The sequence below is a fragment of the Nycticebus coucang genome, chromosome 10, assembly GCF_027406575.1.
Source record: "Nycticebus coucang isolate mNycCou1 chromosome 10, mNycCou1.pri, whole genome shotgun sequence".
Classification (NCBI taxonomy): domain Eukaryota; kingdom Metazoa; phylum Chordata; class Mammalia; order Primates; family Lorisidae; genus Nycticebus; species Nycticebus coucang.
This window is the reverse complement of record NC_069789.1, coordinates 81,509,742-81,518,775: the sequence shown is the minus strand read 5'-3', so window position 1 is coordinate 81,518,775 and position 9,034 is coordinate 81,509,742. Positions and strand designations below refer to the sequence as shown.

Here is a 9,034-nt window from a genome sequence, read left to right as displayed (position 1 = left end):
TGGCCTGCAAAGATGGTACCAGAACTGAAGGGTGGATCAAAGCCAGCTCTTCAGATAAAGAATGAAGGTAAGGCATATTCTAAGCCAACAGAATAACCTGGGCTGAGGAGAGGCACAGAGGACCGTGATGCTTTGTAAGCTTTATGTGCATGTGGCTGGAATACAGGGTATATGTGGCCTTGGAGAGGCTATGAAAGGAGCATAGAGAAGTAGGCAGGGGGTCGCGGGTTGCAGTGCAGACATGGCCAAGTCCAAGAACCACACCACACACAACCAGTCTCGAAAGTGGCACAGAAATGGCATCAAGATACCCCGATCACAAAGATATGAATAACTTAAGTAGGTAGATCCCAAGTTCCTGAAGAATATGCACTTTGCCAAGAAGCACAATAAGAAGGGCCTGAAGAAGATGAAGGCCAACAATGCCAAGGCCATAAGTGCACGTGCTGAAGCTATAAAGGCCCTTATAAAGCCCAAGGAGGTTAAGACTAAGATTCCAAAGGGTTCCAGCCATAAACTCAGTCAACTTGCCTACATCGCCCACCCCAAGCTTGGGAAGCGTGCTCATGCACGCATTGCCAAGGGTCTCAGGCTCTGCCGGCCAAAGACCAAGGCCAAGGATCAGACAACGGCCCAATCTGCTGCTTCATCTGCAGCTCCAGCTTCAGTTCCAGCTCAGGCTCCCAAAGGTGCCCAGGCCCCCAACAAGGCTCCAAGTAGAGGCATCTGTCTGCCATGAGGATAAAAGGACTGGTGTGACCTCTAGTCTGCTGTCTGTATGGGGCTGGGGTCCTCCTGTGCTATTTGTACAAATAAACTTGAGGCAGAAAAAAAAAAAAAGAGAGAGAGAAGTAGGCAGGGGCTAGATCATGAAGAGCCTTCCTCATAAGTGATATTTTATAGTTAACTTTGATCATGAAGGCAATGCCAAGGCCTCAGAGAGTTTTAAGCACAGAAGTGATATAATTAAATGTGTATTTAAATAATAACAAGCCACATGTGTTCCAACTAAAATTTGGAAAATTAGAAAAGCACCCCAAAAAACCAAATTTATTGAATGTACTTGGACACATTACAGCTCTGGGTAGAAGCAACTTTTTATTCTTTCTCCTCCTGCTCTAGGAAACCCATTCTAGAATGAAATCCTTGGCTTCTCTGATCCGGTTTAGTTGCAAGAATGCTCTCTTGTGAGTACTACAGAAGTCCTGTGAAGTTGAATATTATGCTTTCAACTGCAAGATGTTATTCATTTAAAAACTCACCTCGAATGATGCCCCATGATCATATCAATGTACACAGCTATGATTTAATAAAAAAAATAAAAATAAATATAAAATAAAAACTCGTCTCATCCCTACGTCTAGGCTTGCTTTAGTCTTGGCAGCTTGAAAGAGGAGTGAATGGTCAAATTTTTGTCTCCCCCTCTTCTACCTACTAGCTCCTAGTTTCTTGATCAGATCCTTGGGGAAGGATAAGGCCAAGACTTATTTGACATACTGTTGTCCTGTGGTGTGCCATTTGCACCTTGGAGGTCCTTCTGGTAGGGACCCAGTGCTGTAAGTGGCTCCTGCTAAGTCATTCCACCCTGCAGGTGGTTCTCCTGGGTGGTGTCCCTGTTGCTATGGCCTGAGAGGGTGTCCCCTCATTCTGTGGCCCACCATCAATGAAAGTGCCATCTGCCAATGAGTCCTCTCTCTATATTCCGCAGCATGGCGGCCCCCGTCAGCCTTTCACCTTTAGGTTTCCTCTGGTCGTCAGTCCTGTGTTCCTCAAACTCTAGGATACATAGGTCAAGGTCTCCAAATGATTCCTGTGAAGCCTCCTCATTGGATTAGGGTGAGGTTCTTCCCATAGCAGGATGGAACAGGCTGAGGAGCAGAGCACAAGAACAGACCATTTGCTATAAAGAAGCCCTTGCTCTGGCCTCTTAAATCTCCCAAAGGGTATTTGCCAAAAACATATCTGGTAAAGGACTTGTATCTAGAAGCAGTGTCACAGAGCAGTAAGTATACAAACAATCCAATTTGTTTTTGTTTTTGTTATTGTTGGGTAATGGGCTTATACCAACAGAGCCTGTTCCATAATGTCTTTGCATCCCTGCATGGAGTGGTCTATTCAATGTGCCAACTACCATAATATTCTTAGTCTTTGAATAGCTGAGAAACTATAAGAAGCAATTTTCTTTAGAAAATGAACGTTACCCATAATCCCACTTTTTTTTCTTCTTTCTCTTTTAGAAGTATAGAGAATAAAGAGTGAAAGTTTCCTTCCTTCCTCTAAGCTTTAACAGTTTGGTGTGTATCCTTCAAATTTTTATGCTTATACCAATATAGAGATAGATAGATGGAAAGATAGGTCATTCTTTTTTATTTTTTGTAGAGACAGAGTCTTGATTTATTGCCCTTGGTAGAGTGCTGTGATGTCACAGCTCACAGCAAACTACAACTCTTGGGCTTAGGCTATTCTCTTGCCTCAACCTCCCAAGTAGCTGGGACTACAGGGGCCTGGCACAACGCCCAGCTACTTTTTTTGTTGCAGTTTGGCTGGGGCCGGGTTTGAACCTGCCACCCTCGGTATATGGGGCCAGTACCCTACTCACTGAGCCACAGGCGCCACTCCAGATAGGTGATTCTAAAACCTAGCTACAAAGTTTTTGACAGATTGTGTGACTTTTGAGGCGAAATCACAAAAGGCATGAAGTGACAACCTTGCTCCCTGGGGACACTAACACTTGAAGCACTAGGCTACCGTGGGAGAATTCTGATTACCCTGACGCCACAATGCTGGGGAGGCCACGCATAGGTCAGTCATGGCTGAGCCTGCCCATCAGCATTGTAGGCCAAGGTTGGCAGGTCCCACAAGTAAAGAAGAATATACCTTCCAACTCCAGCTGTACCAGTCTCAGCCATTTAAGTCATGCCAGCCATAGCCTCATAGGGCAGAGGAAACCAACACTGCTGTGCACTGTCTGAATTCTTGGCCCACAGAGTCTGCAGGCATCATGAACTGATTGTTGTTTTATGCCATTACATGTTGAGGTGGCCTGTGACACGGTGCTAGATAACAGAAACAGACAGCTATTCATATTAGAAATTTCGTGTAACTGCAGATGGTAAGTGAGGATGGAGCCGAGGGGGAGCCACCTGAGAGTGGAAGTGGGGAAGAGGAGGCAGAGTCCAACTGGGAAGTGTTAAGGCTCAGCACTCCGACTTGTAGGCAGCATCGACAGCGTGAAACTGGACATGGAGAAGAAGATACGGGGCAGATGCCCTTGTATATGCTATGCATGTGTGTCTCCTTTGGTCTGTCTAAGCGTTTTTCTCTAGGTGCTGAGTCGGCTTTCTTCCCCCAGGCTGTGATTACATGGTTTAGTTTCACAAATGTGACACCCTGAATGTTAGGCTGTAGATTACATTGATCAATCTATTTCGTTTTAGCTTACATGCTTACTTGAAAGCCTCTTGTACTTAGAATGAAAATATATGCAAAGTAATGTACAAAGCAGAGACTTGATATTACTTTAAACGGAGCCCTTGTACCCTGTCAATGGACAAATAGGCCCCTGGGTGAGCAGGACCAGTTTACAACAATCAGTGAGGAGGAGTGGGAAGGACAGAGCGTACAGAACAGCAGAAAGAGACAAATTGCTTGTAGCCAGAGTATCAGCACGTTTCAGGATGTGCTAGGCACAGAATGGAGGACAGTGTGTGCAGTCAGATGTATTTACCTTCTTACAAAAGGTTTGCACATGTGTGAATGTGGGCACAGACAAAAGACTGGACATGTATGTACCAAAACTAGTAAAGATTATTATTGCTAAGGGGTGGAATTATTTCTGGTTTTGTCAGTGTGTTCAGGCCTTCGTGCTTTTTGATGTTTCCCAAGTTTTCTACATATACATTATTAGTGAAAAAAACCCCCACTATGTTTTGCTAAAAATCACTAGTGCCTCACGTTTTATCCACCTTGCCTGTGTTTCCTGCAGGTTCCACTTTGGATCATCCTACTATTCTTTTTTTTTTTTTTTTTGAGACAGAGACTCAAGCTGTCACCCTGGATAGAAATGCTGTGGCATCACAGCTCATAGCAACCTCCAACTCCTGGGCTCAAGATTCTCCTGCCTCTGCCTCTGCCTCCCAAGTAGCTAGGACTATAGGCGCCCGCCACAATGCCCGGCTAGTTTTTGGTTGCAGCCGTCACTGTTGTTTGGTGGGCCCGGGCTGGATTCAAACCCGCCAGCTCAAGTGTATGTGGCTGGCGCCTTAGCCGCTTGAGCTGCAGGCACCGACCCATCCGACTATTCTTCATCTTACTAAACTAGAAGATCACACACACAATAAGAGACTACCTTAAACATAGTACAGGGCCCTTCTGATTCTCCCTTTTGGAATTCTTTCCTGAGCACTTCTCAAACATTCACCCCATTTTCCAAGTGCTCAGGACAGCCTCCAGGTCCCCAGTCGTTCTCTGCAGTGCCAAGTCAATGGTCTTTGTAACCCACACCTGTGCTCCCAGGTCACTTCTGTCTGGCACCTCATACATTCTTCCATTTCCCACCTTCATCCAAGTCCCTACATATTCCCCAGGTAGATCTCAGTTATATGTTAGAAGTGGAAATAATAAATATTAATCTCATTGATAACATTTGAATAGCTAATAGCTTCATACTCCCTAGGTTTTAAAAGAGGTTGCACAGTTAATGTTATTGTGTCTCTAATTGACGATATTAAAGCTACAGTCAGATGCAGATTTTTATGCTCCCATTACATCCATGTGCAAGTAGGTCACAACCTCTTTTAGCCAAACAGGAGGATTTCCTGTAGCCAGGCGCCATCACCATTAATATCAGTAGAGCAGCAACTAATTCAGTCACATTGATGGATGCCGAGATGGTGCCTAGACTCAGCTACGGAGCTGGAGTGCAAGAAACCAATTTCCTCTGGCCTGAAGCGCTCCAGGTCACTCCTGGTTACAGAGAAAATGGCATGAGTCACTGTGTCTCCTAAGCCAGCTATTCAGAATGTTGCACACAGCTAAGCCAACGAATAACAATAGGTATACACAGAATATGTATTATTTCACTCCATTAGTCCTGCAGAACTACTCCGATTTCACAGAAAAAAAGATTATTGAAACTGTGAAGTGTGGCAGCACTTCAAACCAATACCCAACAGGGGGAAAAATGCAGACAAGCTTCTGAACTCTAGCCAATGAGCTAACTCACAACAAGACTATACCTGGGAATATACATGGGAATCCCTTCCCGAGGGGACCTTTAGAATGGTTTAGACCAGTGGTTCTTAACCTTCCTAATGCCGTGACCCTTTAATACAGTTCCTCATGTTGTGGTGACCCCCAACCATAAAATTATTTTCGTTGCTACTTTATAACTGTAATTTTGCTACTGTTATGAATTGCAATGTAAATATCTGATATGCAGGATGGTCTTAGGCAACCCCTGTGAAAGGGGTTGCGACCCACAGGTTAAGAACCACTGGTTTAGAGGGTTTTGTGTGGCTTCTTTCTGTAGAGTGGTAGTGGAGGTTTTGTGTGTGTGTGTGTATATGTAAATAATACTACACACACACACAAATACTACACACACACTCCTAGCCCATAACATCTATAGATTTTAGATATTTCACATGTGACTATAGCTCAGTCCTTGCTCTGGAGGAAGGTGTAATTCTAGTTAGGGGGTGATGATGAGGATTGGTGCAAATGATGAAACAAATGACAATAAAATAAGTCCTACAAGAAAGCACAGGAGAACAGAGATGGGGCAGTGCTTAAGTCTTCATGCTGGGGCCGAGGCAGAGATGAGAATAGGATAGATGGAAAGGAGGGAAGCTGCCAGGCAGGGAGGAGCAGGTGAGCCAAGGATAAGGGGTGAACCAGGTGCAGAGTGAGGGACCAGTGAGGAGGGGGCAATAAAAGAGATGAGAGCACATGTGTGTTCTCTGGAGAGTTCCATCTCTAGCTTTTTATATTTTTATACCAGCATATTTTTCTTTTTGTTTCTCACTTAACTCTAAAATTAAAACGAAGTGGAAACAACATTTTGTAACCCTTGAACATGGGAATGGTACAATCTGAGCTGTTAATTTCACACAGTTAAGTTTCTCCAACCCTTCATTTCTCTGCTCTTAGTCTTTTGGAGCCACACTTTCTTCTAGAAAACAGCTATAAGAGATAAAAGGAAAAGAGTGAAAATCAATCCTTCTTAAGTAGTTGGTTTATGTTTTATGTAACTTACTTTCAAAGGGATTCAGAGGAAACAATCAATGTCTCTGTAAACAAATCCAGTTAAAATGATTGTGAAAAAGTTAGAAACAAAAAGCTACATTTCAACTCTATTTCCTCAAGCTACCTCTTTCTTCAATTAGCCTGATAATTGGGAGATAACTACAGAGCATGCCACATCCACTCCAAAGAGTATTTATGGGAAAAATGCCAGATATCCGGCTGTCTACTCTTTCTAAATAAAGGGTTTCCAGATGCCCTAGATACCTCTAAAATAGATTTTTATAAACTGACTGTACACATATTCCTTTAAAACTCATTTTTAAAATTATAAGCAGTATATGTTTATGGGTTAAAAGTACAAAGGGAATAATGGTCACTCCCCACAAGTAATAAAAGTCAATAGCTTTGTGAATCTCCTTCCAATATGCATATTATACAATAGGATTATATTGTATATCATGGCATCTCCAAAATTTCTATGCTGGACAGGTTTAGGGGAGACAATCTGGTTATATGGAAAGGATAGGGAAGAAGCTGCATTTTCATCAGCAGCAATTAATATTTAGATTGATGTTGATTTGAGATGGTGTGTAGGGGTGGAAGCTGGAGGAGATTGTGGCCGGGGCGAAAGGTTTCCCGGAATCAGCCATGGCACACACTGCCATATATATTTCTACAACTTGCTTTTTAAATTAAAAAATATGTCTTGAACATTTCACTATATCATCAACATATGTAGATCTACCACTTTCTTTTCTAATATGTACATAGAATCCTACTGGATCAAACTTACCTCCTACTGACAAACATTTTGGTTTTTTTCCAGAGTTCACTAAACATTTGTATGTATGTGTATGTATGTATCTTTTGCTCGTAACATGAGAATTTCTGTAGAATAGATTCACAGCAAGGAGATTTCTAGGATGAATGATATGTACACTTAAAATTCTGATAGAAAACTGTCATTATTTAATGTGCTGCTTTTATACAGCTGTTATATGACTCTACTGCCACTGTAATGGCAGGATACTGTCTCACATGATTAATAGGTTAATCTTGATTAATAGAGTGACCATACAAGTTAGCAGCCAAACCAGAGCATTTAGAGAGAGAGAAAGTGGATGCTATTAATTATTATACTAGGATCACAGGCATTAAATAGGACTATCCTTGGCAAACTGGAATGATTGGCCACCCTAATAATTATTAACATAAATGTTATTAAGCATAAGATCACTAAACATTTAAGACTGCTTTGCAAATAGCTAAGAAATTTCAAGTATACTCCTTTTATTTTACTAAAACCTACTTTATTACTTCCATAGTATTACACTGAAAGACTGTATGACTCTTCCAGCAATCTCCTTACTTGTTGGGTCTTATGTTCATGACAGACAGAAACACAAGATTTAGGGGAAAAGGAAGGAGAATTGGCTACTAAATATTTTGTACTATTAAACTTCTCAGTTGAAAAAGGGAGATTCCCAAACTAGGAATCATAGTTGGATATCAAAATATCTCATGAAATAGAGACATACCATGGACAGCGTGAAAAAATGTTTTGGAAAATAGTAATAGAACACTATCACAAAACATTTATGTCTAGGACGGCGCCTGTAACTCAGTCAACAGGGCACCGGCTGAATACACAGAGGCTGGTGGCTTCAAACCCGGCCCCAGCCAGCTAAAAACAATAATGACTACTGCAACAACAACAAAAAATAGCCAGGCATTGTGGCAGGCGCCTGTAGTCCCAGCTACTTGGGAGGCTGAGGCAAGAGAATTGCTTAAGCTCAAGAATTTGAGGTTGCTGTGAGCTGTGATGCTACAGCACTCTACCAAGGGCGACATAGTGAGACTCTGTCTCAAAAAAAAAAAAAAGTTTCTTGTAAATCTAGTTTAGCATTCCCCAGTAAGGTCAGAAATTATATAAAGGCAATGAAAAACAACACAGCAGATTCCGTTTTCTGAGGCCTATGACTTGGGTTCCAATAGACCAAATTTCAGGTAGTCCCAACACAAATGTTACTTTTCATGGTTCAATCTGAGAACATATTCTCTTTGGTGTCCTGTAAAATACTGGCAGGGCTAGCCCTGCTTCTTTGGTTCTTTCTGGACAGTCCAAGCCTTCAGATATTAGACATATGGCCTTCTGTGAGTGTGGTCTATCAAATATGTCACTTCCCATTTACAAGACAGCTGGGGGAAAAAGAAAACTTATTTTACTGCCAGGCAAGATCAGTCTATGGTGAAAATCTGTGAGTTCAAGGGACAACTGGTTGTTCCAGATGGAAAAGGAGAGCCCATCTCATGTCTTGTCTGTGTGTGTTCCCATCCCTCCAGCAGTGCCCTTGCGGCTCATTAAGGATTATATTCCTTTTGCTGCCCATTCTCCCAGGCTCAGGAAGAAAGCCCTTGACGGGTTAATGAATTGCCCAGCACACTGAATCATCTGTCTTGTGTTTCTCACTAAATGAAAGGCTTTAACAGATCAGCGCTGAGGTGTTGGAAAGTGTGTTTCTAGCTAATGGCAAGCTGTTAAAAATGCCTCAGAGCCTTCCCATCCACCATCTGAAGACAACTCGGGAGAGGGTATTTTCCAAAACATTCCTCATTTCAGCTGTCCATTTGAAAAAGTGGCTGTAACTGCCTAATTTTTTTTTAAGGACTGAAATTGTTATAACAATGTACTGTTTTGTAGCAGCAACTATTCACCTATTTTGAGGTCTTTTTTTTTTTATTGTTGTTGTTGCAGTTTGGCTGGGGCTGGGTTTGAACCCACCACCCT

At 42.3% G+C, this 9,034-nt stretch overlaps 1 pseudogene; it reads left to right on the top strand.

The window, feature by feature from the left end:
• Positions 1-241: 241 nt before the first annotated feature.
• LOC128596452 (60S ribosomal protein L29-like) lies at positions 242-739 on the top strand (annotated as a pseudogene).
• Positions 740-9,034: the final 8,295 nt, after the last annotated feature.